The sequence below is a fragment of the Dermacentor silvarum genome, chromosome 5, assembly GCF_013339745.2.
Source record: "Dermacentor silvarum isolate Dsil-2018 chromosome 5, BIME_Dsil_1.4, whole genome shotgun sequence".
Taxonomy (NCBI): domain Eukaryota; kingdom Metazoa; phylum Arthropoda; class Arachnida; order Ixodida; family Ixodidae; genus Dermacentor; species Dermacentor silvarum.
The window spans coordinates 27,201,460-27,218,231 of NC_051158.1; the positions used below are offsets into that span (position 1 = coordinate 27,201,460).

The 16,772-nt window shown below is 45.9% G+C and overlaps 1 protein-coding gene across 2 annotated transcripts in view; it reads right to left on the minus strand.

Moving 5' to 3' along the window:
* The window catches only part of LOC119453141 (gastrula zinc finger protein XlCGF57.1-like), a 95,770-nt gene that overhangs the window by 51,188 nt on the left and 27,810 nt on the right, over positions 1-16,772 (minus strand). The gene's annotated exons all lie outside the window — the stretch shown is intronic.

Consider the following 16,772-nt stretch of genomic DNA (forward strand, 5'->3'; position numbering starts at 1 on the left):
ATGACCGCATAAGGTCCACACAATACATTATACATTGGTGAAGATCCATATGGCAACAGTGAGCATTCACGTACATGGGTCGCTTAGGGCACATTCAGCTGTCCGACTATAGGCATAGTGCTGGCCTCCGTCACACATGGGGGTCTGGTAATGAGCGACAACAAGCAGCGCAAACAGATTGGGCGGCGTGTCCCACCTATTTGCACCGACAGTCACTGTTGAATATTAGCAACTTGCATTGCGAAGCAATCAGGTGACGCAGGCATCTACTGCCGCAGTCAACACAGCAACATGGACTACCCAGCATTTTACCATTACCTCCTTTCCCGGCTGCACGTTTCTTTTCTTTAGAGGGCCGCTAATGTATGGCTCACACTTGGTGCCCCAATTGGTCTCAGTATGGAAGAGTCGGTTTTGTGGGCATCACCTTCGGCAGCCACTTTTGCGGGCCACTCCACCCAGGTGGCTATCAACTTCATACACCTCAGGTCATGTAAGCACGTATACTGGTCTATGTTTATGCCAAATTGCAGCTGACGAAGGCCAAAAGCAAAATTTGCACATGGCTACAGCAGGAAAGGACAGAACGGGGAGCACCAATCACGGTGCGTGTAAATTGGGAGTCTATGTTGCTGTGCGAACTGCAGGAGCAGGTGCTTACCTCGAGAGACTGCTTCCCAATGCAACTTACCAGGTCCCCACATCCGAGAAACGTAACACGGCGACCACGACCAAGTGGGACAGCAGCGAAACCAGACTCTGTAATCAATCACTTCAGTGTAGCTTGTGCTACACTGAAGGTTATCGAACAAGGCAAGGCTACACCCAGGCTGTCGAGCAAGAAGAGCAATGCTGAATGAGACTAGGAATTAAATATGGCAATCAGAAAGCTTGCATTCATGAAAGAAGCCACTCGGCTCTGCAAGCACTGAAGGCCAAAAACATTAAGAAAAGTTGAATGCTACATAGCACACGTTGCAACGGTTAATGCAAGACGCATGCTGATGCTGCATCGGCTATTTTTGGAGAGGAATTGCACATGGCAACATACACTAAGAAATACTGCTACAGATATGGTATGCTACTAGACAGTGAATGGTATTAAGTATGAGCAAAGAATCGGTTGACCTTTATGTTTGGATGAGGAAGAAGAATTATCCCTAACAAGAGTGGGGAATGAAAAAGCTTGCATGGTATAGAAAAAAAATGTATACTTGGCACAAATGGAATTTGACATGACCAGGAAGCTGATTAAGGAAGGCCATACTGATGGAGGGAACTCTTTTGGCCAGCGTCGTCCGTGCTTGTTCAATGGTTGCAGGTGCATCTCAACATGAAGAATTTCTAGAAAGTCTTTGTTGAGGTACCTGGATGACTCGGTCAATATCCGTGCTGGTGGAATGATGGCTGAGGCTCTTTCACTCTTGACACAGTCATCCGTAGACTTGATATTTCATCCAAATACTTCTGCGTCCGCTTCTTTGTGGTGTAAAATCCTTGTAAATTTGGCTCCAGCCCCTTCCTGTCAGAGTAGATGGGGGCTTCTGTGATGAGGACCATGGTGTGCTTGGTGCAGATTCTGTTGGGACACAACAGTAACACATGAGATACAGCACAGATTAGCCAAACTCATGTAGTGTTTTCTTTTTTGTTTGAACCAATTATGCTGAACCGTAAATGTGGAAAAACGTTCATATCTCCTACAAACAAATGACATGTGTATACCAATACAGCCATAATACCAATACAGCCAATACAGTATATATTAAGCATAGTTGTTTCTGAACTTGGTGTTGTTTACCTTGTAGTTACAGCCAAAGTCCACACAATGGCCTTGTTGTAGCAGGAAGTAGCTTGTCTTTGGTGTGTGGAGTGTGTTGCCTTACACTGGCGCCATCCTCTTTACTGCATGCCTGGAACAGAAATTTTGATTGCATCAGAAATTGAAAAAGCACAATTTTGCAATATGAAATGCAAGAAGGTGAGACATATATATTGTAATGGTTTTAGACTGCATAACACATGCAAATGCACACTGTTTGTTCTAGGGTGCTTCATCAGCGTGTTAATTAAATATTGGTACTGTCCATAAGATCACAAATGAGAACATTTTCGCGCCCATTTATACACTAGAAGAGATCACACTGCTGGTTTCACAAGCAAATGCAAAACAAACATGAAGCTATTAGAACTGCTGCATTGTTTTTCTGCACGAACGTGATGCACCACTTCATTACTGCAAAAATAAATGCCCCAAGGTAAATCAAACGGAACAGCAAGAACACTTGGAACCAACAAGTACGAAATATGGGTAAATGACCATGCGTGCAACTGTTTAATACATTAAATTCAGTACTTTCACTTCAATTTACCAAAGGGTTTCCGGTTTTGTGGACGAAAGAAGTTGCCGGCGGAATCGAAACAAAACATATATATATATATATATATATATATATATATATATATATATATATATATGTTGATAAGGCTACTCAGTCGCCTACGGCCACGGATACAAAGAGATGAAAAATGTGACGGGCTTTCCGATATCGCTCTCTTTTTTTCGTGATTGTGTTTGCTAACGACGGCCTCGCAAACAGCAACGGAGGGTCCTGACTGCCCATATGTAATGCAGAATCTAGTTCGTCAATTTGTCTCCGCCTGTAAGTTAACGAGACGCATATTACATAACGATTCAAGCAGCAGCGATGTTAAAGGACTTACCGGTATTGCCATCCTCAGTCGCAGCAGAATCCGGCTCCCGTTGCGATGCATACACTGTTCCGCATGGCTCACGATCAAAACCTAGCTTTCTGGCTTACATCTCCGCTCGCAAACCCGTCACTTCACCCCAAGTTAAATAACGCGAGGTGTCGAAGCGCAATAAACTGGTTTTAGCACAAAATAAGCAACCACCATAAGTGTACGAACCAATGAATCCGTGCTTGCCGTGTACGCGAAAATACCGGTAAAAATTTCAAATTCAAGCCAGAGGTCACGTGAGAGATCGATGATGCTGAGCGTTATTTTGCGTTTACAACTGCAAAAAAAAAGAACAGAGTTAGTGCTCAATAGTACAATCTCTAATTAAGAATAATAATTTTGTACCCTTTGTCAATTAACAAAAACGCTTCGATAAGCGCGGGAGAAAGTTTGTAGGTTAAAATTGCGCTTATTACGGCGCCTCTAGCGGGAGCTACTGAACTCACTTAGGCATTTTTCGAGGGGATGTACTACGCTTGTTTTGTTAGCAGCGATTTTTTCGCCCTCTGTGGCCATTTGGTGAACTCGCGAGTTTCCGGGGCCTGGCAGCGCTCTTGCACTGCGGCTGCTAGCCGCCGCGACTTCTTTCTCGCACCCATTATTCCTCGCGCATGCGCAGAAAGAGCGGAGAATTCCAATTATGATGTGCAAGTGCGGTTGGCTAGATGGGTAGGTGTGCCGACCTAGTGTAGTTCACCACTTCTCCGCATCATGACGCAGAAGTGGCGCTGCGGACAGTAGAACGGCTGAGCTGCGCGCAACGTCGGCTGCGCTGTGTTGACGAGCAGCGTGTTTGATTGTATCGCTGCCTCTGCTCTAGCTTTGAAGTACGCGTTATACAATGGCGTTTCGAGTAGAGTAAGAAAAGCCAGAATGGGGAATTTGTTACTGTCGTCTTCTCAGAAGACACGATATGTGCTGAAGTAAATTTTCTAGCTTGGCGATTGGTCACATATATTTATTGCTACAAATGCGGCGCTCCAGCTCATTGCATTAAATACGTAGATGCATTTTTTCCATGCATAAAACAAAACTGCAGTGGTTTTATACGGTATGTGGAAACGTGTTTACGTGATATTTGGTGAGTTCTAATGTTTCAATTTCGAGAAATCCAGCTATTGTTTTTACTGCTGCCTCAGTTGCGGTATTTAAATTGTTACTAGACGGAATTGTGTTGATAAGTGCATATGGTTCACTGTTTGATTGCAATAAAATAAAGCAATACGTCTTGGGCTAGATTCATGAATATATTTAAAATACAAGAAACGCTCTCATAACTTGACACACCAACATAAATAGCCTAGCGCCAGCAAGGTCGCAACGTTGGTCCACCACATCATAACATTATTCACAGCACACGCTTCAGCTTCATGTGCTTCCTCCTCTCCCTGTTGCTTTCGCGCGTCATGTTCTTGCCCTTGACGAGAAAGTAAAGGCGTGTAATTTAATAGAACTTCACAACATCGTTTGTGAGCTCTTTCTTGTGCCGCTCACAGCCGATCAAATTCGGAAGATTCAGCTGCAGAAAGAATGTAAAGTTGGCGATACTGTTCCTTCGTAACTCATTTAAACTGAAGCACAGCTTGAAAGCGTCTTCGAGCGATGCTACCAGATTTTTTTTTAATTTTTTTTTTTTTTTTTTTTTTATTTTTAGTGCTTGAAAAGGGAGCGACAGCCCTGACCTACTCATTCGGTTGAATTCAGTAATGTCCCTGAGCAATCGGAGCACTTGGTTATTTGCAGGAACTTCCTTGCTACATAGCCTGCTATATAGAATATAAGCCTAGAGTCTCTTTTCTTTTCCCTGTAGCAGCGCAGCGGTGCTCGATGTCGCAGGCGCTGAGCACTTCATGTGCGGCTTGCAAATTCCCAATGTCGAGGAGCTCATAGACGGACGCTTTTCGGTGTACGGCTTGCTCATTAACGTCGCCGATACTGAGCAAGCTACTGAGCAGCCCGGGGCGAACATTTCCGTTGTCAGACAGCGGAACATTTTCGCTGTCTTTCTCACAAATTTAGAGCCCGACTTGCAGTTCGGAGTGAAGCAGTAAGTCTCCTTGGTGGTCTTTTTTGGTGGAGCAATGCCGCCGCTAATCTCGCTGGTCTTATTTCCGACCTGGAACATTCCACATCGCTTAGGAACTTGCAAACAGTATGAAAGACGCGGAGCTCTTCACCTTTGAAACTGACACGAACAGACGACATACAACCATTAAAATACGGGCTTTATTTTTTTGCTCGCCGCCAGCCCCCTGTAGCAGACGACGCGCGCTGCGGAACAGTAGGCTCCCTACTACGGTGGCTAGATGGGTAGGTGTGCCGACCGAGCGTAGTTCACCACTTCTCCGCATCATGACGCAGAAGTGGCGCTGCGGACAGTAGAACGGCTGAGCTGCGCGCAACGTCGGCTGCGCTGTGTAGACGAGCAGCGTGTTTGATAGTATCGCTGCCTCTGCTCTTGCTTTGAAGTACACGTTATACAATGGCGTTTCGAGCAGAGTAAGCAAAGCCAGAATGGGGAATTTGTTACTGTCGTCTACTCAGAAGACACGATATGCTGAAGTAAATTTTCTAGCTTGGCGATTGGTCACATATATTTATTGGTACAAATGCGGCGCTCCAGCCCATTGCATTAAATACGTAGATGCATTTTTTCCCATGCATAAAACAAAACTGCAGTGGTTTTATACGGTATATGGAAACGTGTTTACGTGATATTTAGTGAGTTCTAAAGTTTCAATTTCGAGAAATCCAGCTATTGTGTTTATTGCTGCCTCAGTTGCGGCATTTAAATTGTTACTAGACGAATTGTGTTGGTAAGTGCATATGGTTCACTGTTTGGTTGCAATAAAATAAAGCAATATGTCTTGGGCTAGATTCATGAATATATTTAAAATACAAGAAACGCTCTCATAACTTGACGCACCAACATAAATAGCCTAGCGCCAGCAAGGTCGCAACGTTGGTCCACCACATCATAACATTATTCACAGCACACGCCTCCGCTTCAGGCGATTCCTTTTCTCCCTGCTGCTTTCACACGCCATGTTCTTGCCCTTGACAAGAAAGTAAAGGCGTGTAATTGAATAAAACTTCACAACATCGTTTGTGAGCTTTTTCTTGTGCCGCTCACAGCCGATCAAATTCGGAAGATTCAGCTGCAGAATGGATGTAAAGTTGGCGATACTGTTCCTTCGTAACTCATTTAAACTGAAGCACAGCTTGAAGGCGTCTTCGAGCGATGCTACCAGATTTTTTTTTTTTTTTTTAGTGCTTCAAAAGGGAGCAACAGCCCTGACCTACTCATTCTGTTGAATTCAGTAATGTCCCTGAGCAATCGGAGCACTTGGTTCTTTGCAGGAACTTCCTTGCTACATAGCCTGCTATATAGAATATAAGCCTAGAGTCACTTTTCTTTTCCCTGTAGCAGCGCAGCGGTGCTCGATGTCGCAGGCGCTGAGCACTTCATGTGCGGCTTGCAAATTCCCAATGTCGAGGAGCTCATAGACGGACGCTTTTCGGTGTACGGCTTGCTCATTAACGTCGCCGATACTGAGCAAGCTACTCAGCAGCCCGGGGCGAACATTTCCGCTGTCAGACAGCGGAACATTTTCGCTGTCTTTCTCACAAATTTATAGCCCGACTTGCAGTTCGGAGTGAAGCAGCAAGTCTCCTTGGTGGTCTTCTTTCGTGGAGCAATGCCGCCGCTAATCTCGCTGGTCCTTTTTCCGACCTGGAACATTCCACATCGCTTAGGAACTTGCAAACAGTACGAGAGACGCGGAGCTCTTCACCTTTGAAACTGACACGAACAGACGACATACAACTATTAAAATACGGGCTTTATTTATTATTATTATTATTATTATTTTTTTTTTTTGCTCGCCGCCAGCCCCCTGTAGCAGACGACGCGCGCTGCGGAACCGTTCTACTGACCGCAGCGCCAATTTTGCGTCATGACGCGGAGAAGTGGTGAACTACGCTCCAGACGCGCCGGTCGGCACACCTACCCATCTAGTACAGTGAACTAGAGGATATTCTAGTGCACTGTACCATCTAGCCACCGTATCCCTACCGTTCTACTGACCGCAGCGCCAATTTTGCGTCATGACGCGGAGAAGTGGTGAACTACGCTCCAGACGCGCCGGTCGGCACACCTACGCATCTTAACGCATCTAGCCCAATACCGCCCCGAAACGGTAACCAAACGCCCCAAACCAGTGAGCGAGCAGCGCGACCAGCCCTACGAACCGCTACCGTAGCGGCCATATTGCTCATTACGTAATGATGATGATATTAGTTTCGATTCTGCCAGCGCCATCTCTCAGTCGCATACTTTAGTTCACAACGCCACCGCTACGCTTATTTCCATTGCACTGTGGAAGGTACAGTTTCCCTTCTCTAAATTTGTATGGGTGTTCTGTGTCTAGCCGTCTAGCCACCGTAGCAGCGGTACGCAGCGGAGCAAGGTGAGATCCATGGAGGAAGGATCGCTCTCACCTCCATGGTGAGAGCGATCCGGCGCGGAGCGAGTTGATCCGAAACGACCAGTGAAAAGCGCCAACCCGCTCCTGCTCGACCAGTGAAATTCGGATTCGCAGCCGTGGAGCAAAAAATCCTGCTCCAGATCGACCAGATAAATGTCGTACAAAAATCCCTCACGTGACTCGATCCTAGGCACCTAGGGACAGGATCATTTAGGGACTTTTGAGCACGACCTACTGAACTCGTAGGTCGTGCTTTTGAGAAGGCGCGATGGTGGCGCCAAGCGACGACGGCATGCGACGACGTGATCGTTCTCTGGCCCGCTCCGACCGCGCGTTGTTCAACATTGCGTCTGTGATTCTTCTTTCTGGGGTTTTACGTGCCAAAACCAGTTCTGATTATGAGGCACGCCGTAGTGGAGGGCTCCGGAGTAATTTTGACCACCTAGGGGTTCTTTAACGTGCACTACAACGCAAGCACACGGGCGTTTTTGCATTTCGCCTCCATCGAAATGCGGCCGCCGCGGCCGGGATTCGATCCCGCGATCTCGTGCTCAGCAGCGCAACGCCTTAGCTGACTGAGCCACCCCGGCGGGTATTGCGTGTGTGATTGTGCTTGCGTTGCTTGTGTATTGGTTGTAGGTTCTGTGTTACTTGGCGGAAAGCCGTGAGTAGTAGCCGTAGTAGTGCGCACGCTTTCACTCGCACATACAGCATACGGCGCGCGGAGCCGATGTCTGTATTACATGTTGACCGTTACTCAAGGACAAAAACAGAGAAAAAGATACAAGAGACGCCACGGGCGGTAACTTGCAACCGATTTATAAGTGGTTGCCCCACTAGGCTGATGAGTGGTCCATGTGCTGCGTATGTCATATTTGTCCATATATTTGTACGTGGTTCAATGAATAAAGCAGTTGCAACTAGAGTGTACTAGATAATGGTCGAGTGGGCCGGACGGCGCTCTCCCGCTGAGGCGCCGCGTGTGGAAAAATTATGCGAGGGCGCTGCGAGCGAACTGGATTGGGGCGGAGACGCGCTCCGCGGCATATTCAACGTACTTTCGCTGCGGGCGCCGAGGCCGATTGCGCATAGTGCGCTCTTAAAATAGTGCTTTATTTCAACTGCAAATTTATGTTTACACCATCTTGCTAAACATATATATTTGAGGCATAGATTATACAACGCGTCGTCTTCAGTTTTGCTGTCGTTGTCAAGCGCGTCGTCTGCTAGCGAGCGCGCGTTCGCTACGCGGATGTTGGCAGCGCCCAGTTTTTCTCGCAAAACGTCTGTGTAGTGCATTTTTTTTTTGTTTTTTATTGTTTTTTTTTTGTTTTAGTTGCTTTGGTGCGCCCATGACTCTTGACGGCGGGTACCAAAGGTAGTTGTAGCCAAGTGAACTATTGTTTTTAACACTGTCTTCTAAAAGCAACTAGCATCTCTGCAACATGAAGCTACGTAGGAAAATTGTATTAGCGTGTCATTTTACGCGCGCTTCTTGTCGGTGGATATTGATCAGGAACAATGATCGAAGAAAACAATATTAAAGTGAAATAAACCAGGTTTATTAGCTGCGTGGCGCGAAGAATGACCGATGTATTTCTACGTAATTACATATCAAAGGGTACATTGAGAATGGTACAAATGGTACAGTGAGAACTCCCGACCGTGCACGTTTGCATACGAAACACACGTATTAGTGAATACTGCACATAAAACTCTCATTCGCAGAAATAATATTCATAGCAGGCAATTAAAACTATATATATATATATATATATATATATATATATATATATATATATATATATATATATATATATATATATGCTGTACGACGCCGAACAGTCGTTTCCGTACGAATGTAACGCATAACAGCACTATTGCAGTCTCAAAGGTGAGTTACCGATGCAAGTGCGGACTGTTATTCCGAATGATTGTGCTGCCGAAGAGTTGTGGCTGTTGCGCAGAGGCGCAGTTCCTGAGAATTAACGCAGGTGTGTTAATAAGTCCGGCTAATAAGCTGCTAATAAGCCCTGCTAATAAGTGTATTAAGCTGTCATTCAATATAAATGCCCCGTTTTGGGGCAGCCTATAAATCTGCTAACTTGATTCAGGCAAGGAAAACTTTTTTTTTTTTTTTGACAGTCTCACCATCTTTGCAACCCATTAAAACTGGGTGCCCCATGTGGTACCACACTTCTTGAACGAACGCAGCAGATCTACACGTATCTGTACGTGTATATGAGGTATGCCGTTTCTCTAATTGCTTCCTTATTGTCGTTATGATAGTGCGTTGAATAGCTGAAAGCAGCCGTTTATAATATACAAGCTGCTTAGTTGAGCGGACAGACATTTGGGAATGGCATTACATTTATGTATGAAATATAGGATAAGCGTAACATGTCTTTCTCGGAAATCAGACTCGAGAATAATTTATTTTGTTTACACTCCTAGAAAAAAGACGAACAACGCAGCCACCTGTCTTTTTATTTTTTAGTTCAAACAAATTTGTGGGTTTTATGTGGCAAAACCACGATATGAGTATGAGGCACCCGGTTTAGATTTCCCCACATGGGGCTTTTTAACGTGCACCTAAATAGAAGTACACGAGTGTTTTCCATTTGTTCCCATCGAATATTCCGCGACGGATTGAACCCGCGAGCTCCAGTTTAGCAGCGCAACGCTGTATCCACTATACCGGGTGTTCGAAATTAAGGTTTAGGGAATTTTTAAAAATCTCCTGTGGCAGTTAGCACAATTCTCATTGATGAGCTGGGTTATTCGAAGAGGCGGACATTAGTAGCACGAGAAATCGAAACACCTATTCAACTTATTAACAAAATTGATTAATGAACTTCTTAGTTAATTACTTTACGACACATATTGCAATTTACGAATTGTAGCCGGTGATGTTGCAAAACGCATCCACTTGAAATGAATTTCCAGAATGACACCAGAATGACACTGACCGCGATAAATGACCCCGTACCCATTACTCCGCATTCTGTTACGCGAGTAAGGCGGAAACTTGAATAGAATGTGGCGCTGCAGTTTTTTTTTTTTTCAATAACAATGCTTCCCGTAAATCTGAGTACCAGCCGCGGGGGCTCAGTTAGCTAAGGCGTTGCGCTGCTGAGGACGAGGTCGCGGAATCGAATCCCGGCCGCGGCGGCCGCATTTCGGTGGAGGCGAAATGCAAGAAGCCCGTGTTCTCGCGTTGTAGTGGACGTTAATGAACCCCAGGTGGTCAAAATTAATCCGGAGCCCTCCACTACGGCGTACCTTATAATCAGAACTGGTTTTGGCACATAAAAAAAACCAAAAGAAGAAAGAAATCTGAGTACAAGGTACCGGATGGGGCAGATACTTGTTTGAAGCGGCAAGCAGGAAGGTTACATATGTTTCTCCGTTTGCGTTTCGCAAGACCTACTGATGGAAAACTATATGCGGAACAATACACACGAGAGATACATGCTGCTTGAAGAACGAGAAAAATATTTGTTCTCCAAAGGGAACCGTACAATAACATAGTAGAATGAAAGCCGACACTGCGGCCGCAATGCACGCGCATCACCGAGCGGCATTAAAAAATAAAATGAAGAGAAAGAAAGGCATTTATTCTGAAGACATATATACATGTCATATTCGATTATGAACACCATTTGAGAGGTCTTAACGCAAATACCAGCGCGCGAAGTAGTGCGAATGACCCTGCCGAGCAGTATCGCCAGCAGTTTCCAACGGCGCGACCTTGATGTGGCCCAATCCAGTTCGATCGCAGCGCCGCCACAGTATTTTTCCACATCGGGCGCCTCACTGCAAAGCATGCGCCGCCCCAGCCGCTCGTCCCACTCATGTCATGCAGTAAACACAAACTAGGCCAAATTCAATTTCTTCTTAAGGAGACGACGTCACTGCCCTTGGACTTTTATATAGAACATCAAGGCAACCACGACGGCAGGAATGCGCCTGGAGTGTCCGTGTCATTGCACCAATGCGCTTGCGTGTGAGCCGCGTTCACGGAGTCAAGCGTCACTGTAATATTTTTAAACCGCTTAACCAACAAACACGTGCGTCTTGTACGCCGGTGCGACTGATAGAAGTTTTCTTTTATGCCGTTTTGAGAGGGGTGCATCTTACATAAAGGTGCTACTTATGGACCGGAAAATACGGTGAAGCTTCGCGTTAGAAGCTTTCATGTACAATGATGAAAGCTCTGGCATTACGTTTTACAACCATTTAAGGTAATGCACATGCATGGGCAAGGTGTTGCAATCCTGAGAGGAGGAGGAAACAACTTTATTTTGTTAATTTGCTTAGTGAGGGGTGGCTACCAGGCGGTGCCTTACAGCCACCTCCTCAGCTCTTTTGATGGCCCGAAGTTGAACCTAGCTCCAGGTTCGGGTTCATGAGTATCGCTTCCCACACTTCAGGCGAGGGAGCGGCCAGATCTGGTGGGGGAAGATCTCTGCAGTCCCAGAGAATATGATTTAAGGAGGCTATGGACCCACATAATGAGCAGTGTGGGTCTGTCAGGTCAGGGTAAAGGTGTGCGTATATTTGTGGGCTGGGAAATGAGTGCGTTTGGAGTCGGCGCCAGGTGACTTCTTGTCCCTTGGTGAGCTTGGGATGAGGTGGGGGTTTTGTCCGTCTTGCGAGGCGGTAGTATTGGGCAATTTCGTAGTATGTGGTCAGTGGCTCGCTGACCAGGTCCCCTGGATCAGAGACGGGACCCACCGCTCGGCTGACGAATCCTCGAGCACACTGGTGGGCCACCTCGTTCCCCGGGTTCCCTCGTGAGCCGGGACCCATATCAATTCAATTGGGGTGGGTTCTTCTTCACTATCTTGTTGTTTAGGGGAGAGTAGGGGATGCAGTAGTCGTAGTGTGGCTGGGGCCACGATTCCACGTGCAAAGTTGGATATGGCGGTCTTTGAGTCGCTGATTATAGTTGTAAATCTGGCTGCTGCAGCGAGGGCAATGGCCGCCTCTTCTGCCTCCGCCGAGTTGAGGGCACGCACAGAACAGGCCGTACGTATTGGTGTTGCTGGGGGAGTAAATTGGTTGTTGTTATTGATTATCTTGGGGAGGCTAATTACGCTAATTGCGTACGTGTTATGTGGCAAGGAGTATTGAGCAGCGTCAACGTATGCTGCTTCGGAGTTGGACCCCGTGGGTTTTGTGCAGGGCTAGAGCTCTCACTTTTCGTCTGCCGTCCTGATGACCTGCCAGCATGTTCTTTGGCAGTGGCTTGATGATGAACCTCTTTCTGATGTTCGGGGGAACGGTGGCAGGATCGTTGTGCGTTGGAGACACGCTGTGCCCGATGCAGTCCAGGATCCAACTGTCTTGCTTCCCTGTAGTCGGTGAATGTGCGCCATGCGGTGTGCTTCTAGAAGTTCTTCCACGGCATTGTGCAACCCCAGGCTTAGGAGGTGCTCGGTAGGGGTGGTACGGATGAGCCCCAGCGCATATTTGTACTCTTTGCGAATGAGGCAGTCCAGTTTTGCTTTTTCAGTTTGGAGTAGATGTAGGTAGGGAAGGGCGTAGGTGAGCCTTGAGATGACAAAGGAGTCGATGATTTGGAGTAGCTCCTTCTCCTTCATACCTTGCTTGCATGCCCTCACTCGGGTGATTAAATGGACCGTCTGATTCACTGCTATGGTGAGACGATCAATGGTGAAGTTGTTGTGGCGATTCTTTTGTACAAAAAGGCCCAGGACCCTCATATAATCCACGTGAGGTATTGCAGTGTTGTTGACGTACACGTTAATGTTGGGTAGTGGGGTTTTTATTCTGCGCCGGTCTGGGGGTCGCAGTATTACTATCTCCGATTTGCTCTGCGAGCACTCTAAACCCGCTTCAGTCACATGTTGGATGACTGTGTCGGCTGCCTTCTGCAGGGTCTCTTCGACTTGTCCGTCGGATCCCGTGGTCGTCCAGAGCGTAATGTCGTCGGCATAGAGAGTGTGTCGCAGGCCGGGTATCGTGTCGAGTTTGGATGGTAGCGACTTCATTGCGAGATTAAATAAGAAAGGTGATAAACCAAAGTGCTGGCATGGGATGCATAATTTTCATGATTGCACCTGGAGATCGCGGCACTCCTCAAGGTGCAATCATGAGAATTATGCACCCCATGCCGGGCACTTTAGTGCCGAAAGGCCATGGGGTAACAATAAAAGTGAAGCCTTGGCCTCCCAGATTAGACAGTGAACCACCGGATTGTGGAGGTCATGGGTACACCATAACAGGCTGAGAGAACTTGGCAACCGTGGCACGCCGACTTTTGCTAATGCACTGCTGCCATTGGTGCCGCCACATCAAGTAATGGAAAAGTGAAATGGGGAATTTAGAGCTGCTAAATATTCCAGTGGAGGTTGAGGGTTCCTCATTTTGCTTGTATTTTGAAAATTTCATGAGCGATAACATGGGTTTGTGCGGGTCAATTTTAATAATTTCTCCTGTTGTTTGTTTTACGACACGCTGAGAATAGATCTAGAGCAAATATGATGACCCAGAAAAATTGTTCCAGGGTCCCTCAAGCGCACAAATTGTCTTTGTTTTAAACCGTAAATTTCAATGTATGAACTGAGAGAACAGATTACGGAAAGCCTACCGTGCACATGAAAAAAGAATTATTACTTGTAATGAAGTTGGTTAGTGTTGCTGACCACCATGCTGGAAGGGTTTCTGCATAGAACATATTTATGATGTGGTCCTTGTTTCTGCATAGAACATATTTATGACTTGGTTCTTTGTCATGTAGCGGCATAGCTTGAGCTAGATTTCTATATTGAAAATTACTTTTTGTGGTAGTCTGAAAAATACTTTCTCTTCCAAAGACACAGTGGCACATTGGAGCGTTGGCACATCGAAACTGTTCTGGATAATTGCGCCTTTGTGCTGCATTTTGCGCACTTTCGTTGTGAGCACCTTTATGGCTGATGCTTGGACTCTACTGTTTGGATGGCGAACCCCACAAATGGTTTATGTTTCTTCAGTTGAACACGCCTGGGGCCGTATTCTGAAACGTTCGCCTAGGCGAAATCAGCGTGCGCGCTGATTAGCTGGTTGAGCAAAATTGAATGACGTCGGGCTCGAGCACCCAATCAGCTCATCCAATTTTGCTAAAACAGCCAATCAGCGCACGCCTGAAAACGAAAAAAGAAATTTCGCCTAGGCGAACATTTCAGAATACGGCCCCTGTGCTTCATAGATGGCTTCCGCTTCACTGTAGGGTTCATACATATGCTTCAGCAGTCATCTGCGAGACAATGCTTCTTCGAAAGTCTTTCAATGACATCATTTCCAAACAGTCATGTTCCCGAAAAATAATATATGCGTTGACAATGCAGCAGTCAAATAGGTGAAAAAAAGATCCCATGCCACCACTTGCGTGATTTGTGATCTACCTCATACTGCCCTTTCATCTGGTTGAACTGATCTATGAAGTTCATGATCATGTTTGTTTGGATTCAGGGATGCGCCAGGCACCATCATTGCGCGGGTACAGTGGCTAGAATAGGGAAGTGTGCCGAAGGCCCCGCCGCTAGCGTGAGCGTTTCAGATGCAGTCGCAAGGCGGCGCTCACGCTTGCATTCACGTCGCCCGACCAGGCCCGACGATCGACTAGCCGAATAAGCGCCCCGATTCGCGATGCGAATTTCCTTTTCTTTACCTCGAATGGTACATATTGCTCAGCCGCTCTTGTTCGTGAAGATCGCAGCAACATTATAGCGACATATGCGCCCTGTAAATTCGAGTATAACATGTCATTTGCTTGCGAAATCTAGGCCATCTTGGCATGTTTACCTCGGAGGCCAAGCAGAGACGCCTCGAGTTTTGCTTCACTGCGGTCTTATTTTATGCGCAAATTACTGTCTATAAACGCACGCTTGAACAAAAACAACTCTTCTTGCTTGCAAAGATGAATTTATTCCCCAAGTTGTTCGTTAAAGAAAGATGTAATTTGATTTCACTTAAATATATGTAACTGCCCTTATTTGGCATGCACCGATGATTGTTACATTGAAAGTTACCTTGGCTCGCTCAATATTTTATTTATTTTTTAAAACATACTGCAGCCCCGAAGGGCTATCGCAGGAGTGGGGAAATACAATACCTAGAAAAGCATAACAAAGAGCACTGAACATCAATGATTAGTAATATACAACAAAAATTCATCGAGTGGTAAAGATCTTGCGTAACCAGGCAGAGCATTCCACAATTCTATAGAACGGCCAAAAAAACTGTATTTAAACGCATCGGTACGATGGTGAAAAGTGGTCATATTCAACTCATGGTGATGTCTGGTGGTTGTAGGTCTAGCAGGTGCAATGTATTTGCTAAGTAGTAGTATTAGGGGGAATCGTGGGGAGTTTATTAGAGTATAAAGGAACTTCAAGGATTCGACGTGACGACAGCGAGACTGGTAAGTTGAAGACTAAGATGGGAACTGGGTGAAAAATACCTGACAAAGCTACGATAAATGAGTGTACAGCCTTCTTCTCGCAGTTCACGTTTGCGCGATTTCTTAAAAACTGGGATGTTGTAAGCAAAATACGGTGTAATTATTCATAATTTTAATCAATCAGTGTGTTGCCGTGTACTGTAAAGTGTCGCTTCAATAAATGTTACGAGGAAACAATTAGTTTCCAGCTTTTAATTTCAATTCAAACTTTTAATTTCAATTCGTTTCGAACAAACAGAACACCATATACTTGACAAGAATAAAAAAACAGGTCCGGTTGAAGGAACATAAATAAACCGAACACATCTGACGAGAACGCCGAAAAAGGCTGACGGTGCGTTTAAAATAATAATGAGAACATTAGAATTCTTATTTGCTTTGTTTGCCCAGTTTCAATCTGTATAACAAAGGGAGAAATATTAAGTGCTCAAGTCGATAGGTTCTCGCCCCTTACATTGCAAAGCAGCAGCATGGAGCATCAACAATAGAGACAAAATTACTGCAGCCCTCATGTAATGGTAATGCGCATACAGCAAAGGTAGAAATACCGATTTTGACGCAGCGCATACACAAAAGAGAAACAATAACAACTGTGCACAACCGAGAGAAAACAAGAGTGAAGAACCAAGAATAAAATATTTTAAGCAACATTGAAAGACCGTCGGTATCGCATCCGACTGTAGAAATGGCCTGCTCCTTTCCAGGCGCACCAGCTCACCATTGATGATGTGTTCAAAGTGACGCGACACAAAGTGCGGATCGAAATGCAGTTCGCACAGAGCGGCATATCGTTCGAGTGGCTTGTCGGCTCGAGGTATGTTGCGCTGCCACTTTCGGTACTTCTCCTCGTCTTTCGGTGCCCAAAGTGCGACTTCTTTTTGCACGATTTGTAACCAGTCGTGCAGCCAGGCACAAAACAGTGACTTTGACGGCGGCTCATCCCTGAGCACGTGTCACCACCGCACGAAACTTCGCACAATTTTTTTTACAAAAAGCGGGAGAAACTCTCAGACCAATTCGTATTGGGCGCTCAGCTCGATGTATAAACGAGT